General features: G+C 33.5%; 1 long non-coding RNA gene across 2 annotated transcripts in view; it reads right to left on the bottom strand.

The window, feature by feature from the left end:
* LOC118966948 (uncharacterized) overlaps positions 1 to 15,542 on the bottom strand; it is a 337,766-nt gene that overhangs the window by 76,962 nt on the left and 245,262 nt on the right. The gene's annotated exons all lie outside the window — the stretch shown is intronic.

The following is a 15,542-nucleotide window of genomic DNA, read 5'->3' on the forward strand; positions in this document are numbered from 1 at the left end:
GTTGTGGAAATGAATTTATTTATTTATTTGTTTGTTTGTTTATTTTTCTATATTATCTAAATCATAAAGACATATAGAAAAAATAAAGACAAGAGTAAGTATGGAAAGTTTAGAATCTGGAATGTCCTTCCAAGGGCATTTAAAAATTTGAGTACATTGGAGTGCTGGAGAAATGTGAAATTTACCCTCCAAATGAAACAAAGCTTTCATAAAAGTAAATATCAATTTACTATATTTGAGAGAAGTTACATGCATATTATAACCATCTTGATGACAACATGACAGAGGAGGGATTATATTGTAGCAATTGTAGCTATAAATTAGAAGGGAATAAAATTCTATAACTTTATATTTTTAAGATCGTAACTGAATTATAAAATGTTTCAATCCCATTAAAAAACGTAACAGGGCCTGAGTGAGCTGGCCTGGGATATCAAAGCAGAGCTGTGCCCCTTACTGACACTGTAGCTAGGAATCCATAGTTGGATGAGGATTAAAGACGTTAGCTACTCCATAAAGTCAGACACTATTAGAGCTTTAAGAAAGGTAACAAAAGTAGTCCTACAGAATCAAAGGAGTAAACAAGAGTTATTCTCATTTTTGATCATTTAAAATCCTCTTCCATTTGACCTGGTCTTTAAAGATGAGCGTCAATAACCATAATCAATATCTTATACCTACTACTGAGTTCCAGGTATGATACACAAATGCAATGAGGTAAATTAATTACAATTCTCTTTTTTACAGGTGAGGAAACTCAATCAGTGTAATGGTTAGCAGAATTAGCCATGTTTTTAATAGCACCAGATTTGGAGATTCCAATTATTGCTATTATAAGTAATGCTCTGATGAATATTTTGCATACCATATTGAAAACTTTTTGATAATTTGCAGGAATTTCCTGGGAGTAAATACTTAGTAGAATTTCTGAGTGATTAGGTATTCTTACTTTCTGTGTTTACTGGACACTGAAAGATCCTCTCCAAAATGATTCTATATCTTTTGAAACTTGCTCTGCTGTGTAAAAATGTATTTGCCTCTACTACCTTTTCCTTGATATTCTCACTGACATACCTTATTATCTGACTATTCTAGCAGGACAAAATGCTCATTGGTGCTATACTATGTCATACTCAGAAGTGAAGCTGAGCATATTTTCATTGGTTTATTGGACATTTAGTCACTCATTTTTGTGCATTTCTATTAACATAACTGACACAATTTCAATGTAGATGGGTTTTTGGTTGCTTATCCTTATTGATTCATAGTTATTTATATATTCTGAATATTATGATGTTATATGCTTCTGCAAATACTTCACTTGTACTTGCACACTATCAATGCAGTGTTAAAGTTTTGTTTTGTTTTCTTAGTGCTTTTTAAATATAGGTATAACTTACACACTATAAAATCTACACTTAAAAGTGTCATCACTTCCCATAATCAAGGAAGGTACAGAACAGTTGGAAAAAATCCCTTTGTGGCCCTTTCAGGTCACCCTTCGTCTAGTTCTAGCCCCTTGGAACTACTGACTGATCTGTTTGGTCTCTATATAGTTTTGCCATTAAAAGCATGTCATATCAATATACATCAATCATTTTTTTTCAATTAGAATAATGCATCTGAGATTCACTCATGTTATATGTATTTGTAGTTCATTTTAAAAAATTATTAAGTGTTTTATTTTATGGTTGTACCAAAATATATTTGTTCACCACTGGACAGAAATTTGAGTTGTTTAAACCCAAATGGAATTAGTTATATGTACAAGATATAACACCTGCAGTTGTATGTATAAGATACACTTTGGGCCACATACTTATCATCAACAGCAGAGCATGGAATTTATAGACTTTCTACATAACTTGGGAAGCTACAGAAACTCAATATATACTTTTTTGCCAGTTGCCTTTATTGTGCCTATGTTCTAATTGGACATGGAATTGAACATATATTAAGCAATAAAGGGAATAATTCTAAGCCTCGGTAACAAAATTTCATGTAAACGAATTTTTTTTCTGAAATGAATAACTTGAAAAATTAGGTTAAAATGTGTAATTTATTTACATGGAATTATGAACACATTTACTAAAATCTCAGGGTGCTTCTTATTAAAAGTTTAAATATATAATAATCATATTTAGCAGAGGCTGGGATCATTTTGAGAGGAGGGAATATATATTTGGGGGAGGGAAAGCTGTTTCCCTGTGAACATGTTTCCAAAATGATTATGTAAGCTGATCAAAAAGCTGACAGAACTTATTTATAAACATTAATTTTATAATTATACATCTATCTGATTAATTAAGAGTAAAGATGTTTTAAAAAACAACCCACTTTGCTAATCCTAACTCGCCTTCTAGTTCTGTCATAACAGGAGTCTTCAACAACAGTTCATTTACAATTTAATTAGGATTCTTACACTTTGAATGTGTTTATTCCATTTCTACTAAAAACATATATCATTAAGTTCAGAGAAAAATAGTTTATGATTTTCAACCTTACAATCTTCTGGAATTAGGGTAAGTATAAATTGACAAGAAAGCTTAATTTCTATGTACCTGATACCCAGGAACAACAATTATTTTAGCAAAGCAACCATGTGAGCCCTATGCATTTAATCATGAAAAACTTTTTAACTTAAGATTCTGCCCTTTGTAATATCATCTGTCAGGGAAAGATAACTAATTTAAATAAATAGCAGACATCCCTAGAAGGCCACTGTAGAACAGCTAGAAAAATTTTACTTAGCTTACTGCAAAAAATACAAATTCAACTACATTTAAGATTATATTTTTTACTGTATTTTCCAAAATGACAAAATATTATAATATCTAAGAGAAAAACATTATGTGGATGCAAAGTGCTGCCTCTGCATGACTTATATTCCATTAAGGATATGTTATGTAGTGCTGGGAGTTAGGGGAGACAATAAACAAGCAGAAGAGACTAGTTGTAGGGCAGTGATAATATTAAATTAATAACTGTTCACTACAGAAGAATGTGTCAATAATTAGAACAGGTCTATTAATAAGACTCAGAAAATCTCTTCAGTAAGACTTTCTTCAGTAGACTTTCTTCAGGAAGTCCAGGAGTGGAAAACATTTGGTTGGCAAAGGACAAGATAAAACCAAATTAAGTATGAGTATGTAGGACAAGCTAATCTTCAATACTGTTTTAAAAAATGGGCAACCTTTACTTTTCACCACTTCAATAATATAAAATATTCAGAAACTCATGCAGTTGAGAGCAACTTTTGAATAAAGGAGGGAATTTGGGCAAAAAAAAAGCATTAGTGAAAATTACAATTGAATAAAGGTGGTTACTAAAGTTTATCAAACTACCTACCTGGTTTGAAACTTGCTCAGGCTCATGCTTCTTTGAGTTAAACAAATTATCTCTGTGTTGGTGGATTTTCCATTGTTACTTTGTTTCATTTTCTAGTGTGCCTACTCTATCACAATGACTTGTTCCCTTCCTCCCCACAAACAATCTAATAACCAAGACAGGAAAACTGTCTACACTGGCAGTGGAAACACCTGGAGGTTTTCCTAACTAGAGTGCCCTGGACCACATTATACCCATACTGCTGCTGGATCTTCAGGGTAGGGGAAGCACACAGCAATCAGTGTTATGAAATCCAGGGTTAAGTTCCTCAGACGATACAAGTCATATTTTAAACTTCTGCTCTTTACAATATGAAGAAACTCATTGTTCATAATGATTAAAAATAAGCAGATTGGACAGGACAAATCATTGACCACTGCTTCAAAGAAACAGAGTAATGAATGATTTTTTAAATCTCTGTAGCTGAACTTCCTATTATTCTCATTCCTTTTCCTGACCAGGTTTCCAGAAGTTTATATAACCATGTAGGAATTAGTTTCCTTGAAGAAGACTAAAAATCATTGAGGCTAGAAAGGAAGTCTATTTTCATCCCAAATTGAATTGTAATAATATGCCATTGCCTCCATATTTATTAATATTTTACTTTTTTCATACAGAACCCCTGGTGTCTGACGTGAAAGAATTGGGATCTTTTTGGCCCTGATTCAATATTCTGTTGACCGCTCAATATTCTGTTTAGCTACCCCAACCCCTGGACACGTTTTATCCCTTGCGTTTGCTTTCTGTGGCAGGGCCTCTAGTTGCATACCAACTCACCTCTTCCTTGACAAAAGAATCCTACTTTTTATTTAGGAGAGTAGGTTCTTAGCCAAGGTCAATTCTTAGTCTCTCACTGGGTGTGCTCACATTACTAAATTCTTTACATACTAACGGTATACAAGTGGGGATGCTGCGTAAGACTTCTAAGAAAGCGCCTTAAAGGGGACTGACTCCCGGGAGGTGTATGAGCTGTCCTCTTTCCATCTTCATCCTTTCTGTTGCTCAGGATATAGACATGATGGCTGGAGCATCATAAATCATATTGGGCCATAGAACAACCTTGCAAATGGAAGACATAGATTAAACAAGAAGGAAATGAGACCCGGAAGCAGGATAAACCCTTAATAACATTGCTGAGTCCCCGTGGTCATCATGGGTTGCCTGCACCCAACTTCCTTTTACGTGAGAGGATGATCTTTCATTTCATCCATTGTCATCAGATTCTTGTTACTGTTATTCCAGCTCTGCTATTCCTCACTGCTTTGCTTGCTGTCTGTAAGTAACCTGGGTTGATTCTCATTAGTAATTCAAGATTTAGAATAAAAAATTATTGCTTCAATCCTGTGACTCCATCATTTTGGTCTATAAAAGCATAAGTATATTTTAATTTTATAGCAGGTCCTTTGGCTGGGTATCTTCTAGGAGTAGGTGAGTTGGGGAATTGACACTTATTTTTTCTCTATCTCAGTTACTTTCTATGGGTAGATATTACTCATCATACAGTAGTTAGCCAATTAGGAAGTTAAAGCTGCATGGAGGTATCAGAAAGGGGTGGATTCCTCCTTTACCTGTTCCAGTGACCACCTCAACCTCTTTTCTTGAAGCAGTAAGATATTCTCTGGGAAGGGATTTCTGTGTTGTTCTAAAGCATAACAGAACTGGAGTTGGTATCTGGCTTGTTGTTTCTGGTCTTGCATCCTGCACTGTTACACTAAGGATGCCCCGTCATTTTCCGGGCCTCCTGGAAATCCTGGTAGTGTACAGGAGGTGCTTTTTGTGGATGTTTCCTAGGCTTTCAGGGTATATGAACCTCCCTCGTTCTCCAATCTTTTCCTCGCTTCTTGTATGTAGCCCATTTAGTTTCATTCTTTATCCATCTGGTATCCTCCTTTCCATTAGAAATAATCTAATTTCATGTGACTTTTTTTTTTTACATGCATCTTTCATACCTTCATTAAGTCAAATATCAATTTTTTTCTTTCCAACCCAGGTCCTGCTCTGCTATCTCAAAGAGAGGGAGGAAGACTGCATGTCAGGGTCTTCTCAATCCCTGGAAGACAGAGTTGTCTTCTAAAGTCTTTTTTGAAATACAAAAAAGGAGAAAAAACGAGCTTCTATTTTTCCTCCAAGTTTGGAGAAAATATAACTACTCTGAAAGATAAACAGATACTATCTATATAGGCTCACTTGTATTTCAGAAAATTTCTCACCACATGTGGAAGAATTTCCTGTGGCTATATATTTAGACAATCTTTAGCAATTTCAGAAAAATAATGGTTTTCTACTTGACTTTGTGCTCATTCTACTACTTATGTCTAATTATCATCAAATTTCTAGTGAATGTTTAATCTTTAAAACATTTTTCTTTCACAGAGAATTTATTTATGGTTACATAAACAAAATTACACCTTAGCCACAGATTCTCAATATCACACAGTCAATAATTTATCTACCCATATTATATATCCATATATATTTAATCATTGTTTTTATTCTCTTCCTGTAGAAATTAGCAGTACATATAATAGAAACCACAACATAATAATTCATCTGAGAAGTGAGTAATCTTTCTTTTCTTTTACCATTTTTCTATAGATCTCACTATGCACTAGTAAAGAATTTATTCCTCTTGTACCCACAAGCTATATAAAAAACTATATAGAAATAAATGGTATAATCATGCCACCATTGTTAATGATTTATAGCAAAATCCATATTAAATTATGTCTAGAATCTTTTTAAGTGTTTATTCCATCTGATGTTGCTCACTAAAAACAGCCAAAGGCATTCATCTGAGTGTGAATGACTTTTGGCTAAGTTGATAACAAAGAGGCAGTTTAGCATGGGTTGATTATAGTTATGATGTATTATAGAAATAATAATGATAATCTTAGAACCCCATCATCGTTAAAATATAAACGGTTCTTATAGATTGGTTTGAATTATAATTATATCAAGCCAATGAATTTGATATTTAGCCAATCACAAACTCCTCTGGGAGGTTAAACAACCAGAGCTTTCCTCCCTCCCTTGTAGCTCTGTGCCTGCTACCTTACATTTGAGAGAGTATCTAGGTACAGTCACAGTCATCTCTCATCACCCCCACTTCCACACACAAACAAAAACAAATTTTTCCTATGAATGATCATAAAAAGCAAAGGAAGAATGTCATGAATTGCATAGTTGGTGGTGACAGCCTACCAGACATATGGAACCCAAGCTCACATATGTGGATTACAAGAGCATACTGCATCAGTTTAGCATTCTAAGGGGGATATATTTCCACAACTTAAATGTATGTGCATTAGTAACAAACAATAAATACTTACTGAAAGAACACATAACTGAAACAAGATAAAGCCAATAATGAAGCTTAAGAAGCCTACAGCATACACCATAAATTATACTTCAAGCTAGTCTTCTGGATTCAAAACAGGAATGTAAAAAGAGGTTACCTCAAAGAATCAAATACAATATTTATGATATTAAACTTAATTAGGAAGTAAAATGTTTTACAAATGCTAAATTTCAGTTTTAGGTCTCTCATAGCACCTTTTTAAAAACTTTTCCGTCAGTCTAACAAGTCTTCACCCACTATGACCCTGTTTTCTCTTCAATGTCATTCATGTTTGCCCTGTAGATTTCAAATGTTCATAATCAATGTCTATTGCTTAAAAATCAGGGGGTGATATATGATAAAAGTTGTGATTTTTGTATTTCTCTTCAGAATTGATCCAAAGAAGGTATGGTATTATACAATCTTTCAAGACTTAGAAGAATGTTTTCATTTTATATTGTGGGAAATTAAGGTTTTTAGATAGGAAGTGAGCATTTCTGATTATGAATAAAACAAAGTTATATACCAAAGCCATGAGAAGATGTTTATAGGTGCTAACAGGTTGAGAAATGATATTCTTCATATAACGTGGAGAATTTTGCTGATCGGATACAGCCATTGAGTCATATTTCCTTGCTTTAATCTTATTCAAAATCTACTTGACATGAGACACATTTATAAGGAACAAAAGTAAGCAATGTATCTATTTGTAAACATGAGGGGAATATAGAAAACACAGAGATCATAAATTAGGAAAGACATGTGGGTACAAATGCTTTGGTATCTTTATGGCAGCACAATCTTGAGGACAAACTTCCTTATACTCAAGCAGGATAAAGAAAAACTTAGCAGTTCATGCGATAAACTAGATCCCAGATTATAAGTAATGTCCTCATGATTACCAAATTGGCATTTTCAACACATTCAGCCTTAGTTCTTTGTAATACCAAATGTACACTCTGCTTTCTTACACAGTATCACTGATGACTTCATAAAAACAGCAACTTTTTTTTTAATGTAAGAACTTGTTAGTACAGTGAACAATAAAACCAGTATTATTGTGTTTATTTTTAGAGAGGCAAACTTTAACCTGTTTTAGCTATTCATAGGCACATCTTCCCTTCCTTCCTTCCTCTAATTCTTAAAAATAAAGGCCATTGAGCATCATCTACATACTAGATGATATTCTATACACTAAGGGTTTAAACATGGCCCTGACTGCATAGAGCTTGATCCTAGTGGACGAAGTTATCTTTTAGATAATGATAAGTGCTACGGTGAAATCTAAAGGAGGATACAGGAGCAGACAGTGTTCTTGGCTGGGGAGTGCAAATGTTATTTTACATATATATGGGCTAGGAAAGGCCTTTCTAACAAAATGATACTTGAGCAATGACCTGACAAAAGAGAAGTGATGAGACACAGAGCTCTGCAGAGAAAGAATATCCAAAGCAGAGCAAACAGCAGATGCACAGGCCTTGAGGCAAGAGAATGCTTAGTTTATTCAACTTGCAATTATAACAAAGGTATACAAAAATGAAATGGAGAGGGGAGAAATGCAGAGAGATGGTAGACAGAAAATTTCTTTACTATTTCCCTGTGGCACCTGGGGTAAAATTTTCCTAGGCTACATTTCATAACATATGACTTTGTGGCTCCTGGATTTCTCATGGCAAATCAACCCGTTTCCTGTACTTCTTGAATCAGTGGTCATGATTATTGTCCATGTGCTGTACAGAGTCTTATACTCCTTAAAGTCCATATAGGCTCCAATTTCCCTGTGGGCATCTTGGCTTGTATCTACTCAGCGTTCTCTTTTCCTTCTCTGCTACATTCTTCATACTGGTGGCTTTTTTCCATCTTGATTTCAAACTTAGTTATACATCTAATTTATTGAGCCATACTCTATATTTTAGAGGTAGGAAAGTAGATTCCCTGTGGCTACAGTCTACCAAATACACCTAAAATAGATTGTTTCCATCACGGCAGTTGGGTAATCAGTCTAATTGTTTGATCACTTTGACTATCACATGAAAATACATTTTTTCAAAGAATCAAATTCTTACATGTAAGCTTTACTAAGGAGCTTATAGAAAATAAAGATATCTGGCAAATCCAGTTTAAACTTACAAAAAATATCTTTTGAGTACTGGTTCTTCTTCTTGCCAAATTCCATAAAATGTTAAAATTTATGTAATATGTGCCAATATAGTATGAGCAAGATGGGGGACTATTTGGAGCCAAATGCCCCAACTTTTTAGCATAAAGTATAAGATATATTTGATCATGTTAGTAATTACATGAAGCAAGCTATTATACACAGTAGCAATTTTAAATATGAAATATAAGAAATATTTAAAAAGAAACTAGCCCAATTATGTGCCACCATTCCAGTTGTGAAAATTCAATGTTTTCTTTTTTAATTAGAACTATAATAGCTATGACTACATTTTCAAAGTCCACAATAAAGGAAAGTCGTGAATAAATCAATGTAGCTCAGCCTGTGTGCTCATAATTCATTGAATTAAATGCCATAATTTCCTCTACCAGACTCTACAAAAAAATGAAACTTAATTTCACAGGTAACATTTATAGATCCATTTAGCTAATGGATTTAGTAGTGAAGACTGGATTATATCTCAGTAATTGGTAGTAGAGGAATGCAATATGTAGGGGATCACTAGAGAAATGAAAACATTCACAAGGAACAAGTATTGACTTTCTGTCAGGTAGCAACCACAGAAATAGCTAGTAAACAATACAGAAAGCGGTTATAGAATCACAGTGCTATTTACTGTCCTTTCATGATAACATGAAAAAGTGATAACAAGCTAAAATCATACTTTTATCTGACAAAACAAAGGCCCATTTATCCAACATCCATCCATCTAAATTTCTAATTATTCAAGATGTAGTCTTCTCAATGATGAAGTCCTGACCTGTCACTTACTAGCTACTGACCCTGGGCAATTATTTAGTCTTTCTGTTTTCTCAACTATAAAATGCAGATAATGATAGTACCTCTTTGTAGGTTATTAATGGGAAACAATTAAGTAAACATATATAAGGTGCTGAGATCAGTGCCTGACACAAGTAAGAGTTATGAAAGTGTGTGGTATAAACTGGGTTTTTGGGGGGCAGTATAGCTATCCACATAGGCATTGTACTAGAAAGATGATAGGAATCTTCTCATGCCAGGTATCATTACCTGGAAATTTTATACAAAGAAAAACTTGTGAAGGTCATAGACCAGAGACATGGGCTCACTAGAAGACAGATTTAATAAAAATCTCATAGAAGACAGATTTAATAAAAAAGATTATAGAATACTCCCCACCCCATGCCTTATCACCATACCAACAGCCTCCAGCACAATCACAGTGGGTTACCAAGAGAGCTGCAAAGTGAAAATGCTCTCTGAGAAAAATTTAAAAGAATCCTAAGTTAAGAAGAGGGAAAAATAAGGAAAGGAGAGGAATTTGGAATATCTGGCAACTACAGTAACAGTAAGTTTTAAACAGAACCAAACAACTAGCCAGATTAACATAAACCTTCACACTAGAGGCCTACTTATCACTCTAGAGGTTCCTACTACCCAAAACATACTATTTTCTAACAAAAAATTACAAGACACACCAAAATGTAAGAGAAAAGACAACTGTAGAAGAAAGAAAAAAAGGGAAACATATAACTAGATTCAGGTATGACACAGATGTTGGAATTATCTGAAAAAGAATATAGAGTAATTATGATAAACATGTGAAGGGCTCTAATGGAAAAAATTAAATAATATGCAATAATGGATAATGTAAGCAGAGATATGGAAATATGAATTTAGAATCAAAACAAAATGCTGAAGTCAAAATAATTTTTAAAAATGATACAGAAAAGAAGAATATTCTTAAGGAATTCATCAATCAACATGAAGTGACTGAGGAAAGAATAAGTGAGCTTGAAGGTACAGCAATATAAACTTAAACAAAAATTAAATGTAAATAGAGAAATAAAAAAGAATGAAAAGAATCCAACAACTTTGGGGCAATTTCAAAAGATTGTACCATATAAATATTTGGAATACCAGGAGAAAACCAAACATATAGAGCAGAAGAAATATTTGAAGGTGCAATGCCTGAGAACTTTCTAAAATTAATGGACACCAAACCACAGATACAGGAAGACCAAAGATTAGCAAGCAGATAAACAGCAAAATAAGTACACCTAAGTGTATCATGTTCAAACAGTAGCACAGCTAAGATAAAGCAGTCACTTTAAAAGAAGTTGGGGTGGAGGGAAGATCTATACAGGAACAAGTTTAAGAATTAGAGCAGACTTATCTGAAAACATTTAAGCACAAGGAGAGTGGAATGAAATATTTATTTAAAGTGTTGAAAGAAAAATAATCAATTTATAATTCTATATCATGCAAAAATATTCTTAAAGATAAAGGAGAACTAAAGACTCTCAGACAAACAAAAGCAGAGAACTTATCATCAGCAGACATGCCCTGCAAGAAAAGTACACAGAAGTTATTCAGAGAAAAGGAAATATAGGTCAGAGCTCAAGATCCACATAAAGAAAAGGAGAATATCAGGAAAGGAATAAATGAAAGGAAAATAAAATATTTTATTTTTCTTATTCTTTTTGCCAGCTTTACTGAGATATAATTGATATAAAACATTGTGCAAGTTGAAAATGCACAAGGTGATGATCTGATAAATGTATATATTGTGAAAGGATGACCACAATAAGGTTAGTTAACACATCCATCACCTCACATAGTTACCTTTGTGTGTGTGTGTGTGTGTGTTTTGAATTCTAGCAAACATTTAAGTAAAAAAAAAAAAAGGCACCAACTCTGAAATTTCTTCCAGAAAAAGATGCAGAGGGTACAGTTCCTAACTCTGAGAACAGTACTGACCTAATTCTAAAGCAGATGGACATTACAAAAAATGAAAAGTACAGATCAATGTCTCTCATGAACAGACACAAAAATCATCTAAAGATATCAGCAAACTGAATTCAACAATGTATAAAAAATATCATGCACCATGACCAGGTAGGGGTCATTACAGGTATGCAAGGCTGGTTCCATTTGAAAATTTATCTAAATAATCAACATAAACCTTAAAATCATATGATCATATCAATTAATTCAAGAAATCATTTAACAAAATCCATCATCCATTCATGATAAAAACCCACATCAAACTAGAAATCAAGGAGAATTCCTCAATTTGATGAACAACATCTACATAAAATTGACAGCTAACATCACATTAGATCATGAAAAACAGGACACTTTCCCCAAAGATCAGGAATAAGATAAGGAAGTTCTTTCTCTCTACTACTATTAAAAATTGTACTAGAAGTCAACAAAATATTTGTAATACAATAAAAAGGAATAGGACAAGAAGACAAGAAAAAGAAATGGAAGATAGATTGGAAAGGAAGAAATAAAACTATTTAGACAATATGACTGTCTAATAGAAAATTTCACAGAATTGACCCCTTCTCCCAATCCCCCCAGAAATATTCCTAAACTAAAAAAAGCAAGCATATAAAAGTTGTGGGTTTTAGCATAATATACCAAAGTCAATTGCTTTCTTATATACCGATCATGAACAATTTGAATTTGAAATTTAAAAAGTACCATTTAAATAGCAACTCAAAAAATAAAATACTTCTATGTAAATCTAAAAATATATATGCAGGTTCAATATATAGAAAATTTCAAAACAGAAAAAAAAAGACCACCTACTAAGGAGATATCCATGGGCATGGATTGAAGCCTCTATCTTTAACATGTGAGTTGTGCTGAAGTTGATCTTTACATTCAACACAATCCCAAATAAAGTCTAAGGAGGCTATTTTGTAGATATCAGTAAATGCATTCTAAAGTTTATACTGAAAGACAAGGTGCCAAGAATAGACAGTAAAATGTTATAAAAACTTTATACAATATAAAAAATACTTGGAAGACATAACCAATTTTAAGAGGTACTATAAGGCTATGGTAGCATGCAGACAGCATGGCATATTCATGAAAGGACAGGCACAGATTAATGGATTGTGGGAGTCAGGTATTAAAAGACTGTGACTTAACTGATGAATTTCAGAAGGCTGAATCACACAAATAAAAGCAAATGCTCCAACCATGCCTTCCATTGTAACTTGACCAACATCCAGTTTTGTGGTAGAACAATGTAAGTAATAAATAATAAATGATGAATGAATTGAAAGAAGAGTGAGAGGAGTTTATAGATATTGTGCTTTTGTTAGCATGTGCCATTCTTTTTTCCTCTTCAGCCTTATCTATAACTTCACAATGCTTCTTTCTTTCTTTCCTGTCACTGAGGAAGACACATCACTTCAGGACTAACAGTTGTACCTGATCCAGCCACCAGATTTTTCTGCAGTAGCTACTCCAGTTTTCCTCTTTTTCCTCCCTTTATTCACTCCTTCACCTATGTGCAGGGCAGGAATTAGTGGGGGGTAGATTACCACGTAGCCCTTGTAGTCAAAGGGAAATAGATTAAAACCTCTGTTGTGCCACCAAATAAATGTTGAATGTCAGGCAAGTGTTTAACCCATATGGATGAATCAATATTAATTTTCCTTTTTTCCCTTTAGCCTACAAACACGCACAAGCACATTCTGATATAATCTTCCTTGTCCCTGTCTGCCCTCCTGAAGCTACGACTGAGAACAATTTTTAAGGAGATGGTAAGCTGCCTGCATACATTTCCTCTCTACTTCCATAGTGCTCACTCTTGCTGGTCCCTCACATCATTCCAAAAGCAAAAATAAAACTAAGTGATTAGTGACGTCACATTTTCAAAAACAGGCCATTTTTCAATTTGACTGTATTTATTCCAAGATAGTTTTGCTGTCATAAACAAATAACTTTATTTCCGAAATCCCTGAGTGCAACAATATCATCAGTTTTTGTTAAATAAAACATATACGAAAATTGATTTAATTTACCCACCTGACCCCAATTATTATCTAATGTAATTTAGAATTACCTTGAAAGTAATGATAAAACCTAAAGAAAAATATAAACATGTTGATGTAAAAAATTTTCTGGGTTATATATTCAATTAATTGCTCCAGTAAACACTGAGTTAGTGAAAACAAGCTCTTCAGCTCAGTCAAACAACTTCCAGACATGTAAGGTTCCTTCTCTTGTTACTGACTCAGCATGTGGTTTCCTTTTCAGATAAAAACACATTAATGCAAAATACTCTGAAACTGCTCTACTTGAGGATTAGGCTAACACTAAAATTAGTTGACTGTTTCCTTTGAAGCAAAAATGAACACTAATAAACAATGTTTTGAAATAATCTTTATGGTAATGAGAACCACTTTCACAATTAACTACAAAAACAGGCGAAGGCAAGAGAAAATCAATAGGGATGGAGATAATTTTTAATTTTAGAAGGTGAGAATATTAAAGAGTATCCAAAATGAAGTTTTAGCATGATCATGTTAAGGGATTTCTGTCAACATGCAATTGCGATGAGATAGAAGAAAACACCTTGCTAAAATTTTTGAAATTGCCTCATATGCGCAAGCAAATGTATAAATGTTGAAATTGATCATCATAGCAATTATTACTGTGCCTGCTATAATTGCTGTCACAAGCACAGCCCTTTTCAAAGGGAACTACCTTTGGTTGCAAGTTATGTGCCATTCACAAAAGAAACTTGTCCTATATTTTCTATGTAATCCTCTCACAGCCCTGTGTGGTAGCTATTAGTAACTCCACTGAGAGAGGAGAAAATTGCCTGACTTGTCCAAAGTCAAATATCCAGTATCAGCAGCTTTGAATTCAAATGACGCTGGTGCAACTCTAGAGTCAATAGGTATACAATATATTCATTTGCTAGAGAAATGAGAATTCTGGGGCTTAGCTTGTGTGACAAGAAAATAAAGAATGCACACTTCTCTTTCTCTACTAAGGAGAATTCTGACTCCCTCCTCAATTTCTTTCTCATTGTTCAGAATCAGGGTGATGATAGACTGGGAAAAATTCAGAGGCACAACATCAACTTATTTTGTTTATTTGGAAAGTATAGAAAGCCAGTGTTGGCTCTGGTGCCCAAATGGGGATTGGGAGAAAGAAAGAAGAGATTTAATGTAGGCTGAGTAGATGAAGAATTTTCTGGGATTTTAGCAAGAGAGGAGAGAGAGGGTTCAGAGAAGTTTCTGTAAGACTCTGAGAGAGTTAATTATGTAAATAGAATTTTAAGAACTTTTTCTTTGCTTTAGGAAAATAGTTCCCTTTTGTTTTTTTCTTAAAATCCTGCATTTAAGATCTAAATGTTTTTAAGATTAATTTTAGATATAGGCATGACATTTCTCAGAACACAACACTGGGTAAAGAATAGGTCATGTGGAGATATGGCTTGCTTACTTGTCTCCTTTCATTTATTTTTAAAATTTAAGTATAGTTGATAAAAACATTATATTAGTTTCAGGTATATAATGTAGTGATTTGACAGTTAAATACATTATGAAATGCTCACTATGATAAGTATAGTTATCATTTGTCACCATACAAAGTTATTAAAATATTATTGACTATAATCTCTATGTTGCACTTTTCATTGCCATGACTTACTTATTTTTTATAATTGGAAGTTTGACCTTCTTACTCCTTTTGAACATTATGTCCATGCTCCCACACCCCTTCGCTATGGCAATCACCAGTTTATTCTCTGTATTTGAGTATATTTCTGCTTTGTTTATTTGTTTGTTTTATTTTATATTCCATGTATAAGTAAATCATATGATATTTGTCTTTCTCTGACTTATT

This window comes from Manis javanica, chromosome 6 (assembly GCF_040802235.1).
Source record: "Manis javanica isolate MJ-LG chromosome 6, MJ_LKY, whole genome shotgun sequence".
NCBI lineage: Eukaryota > Metazoa > Chordata > Mammalia > Pholidota > Manidae > Manis > Manis javanica.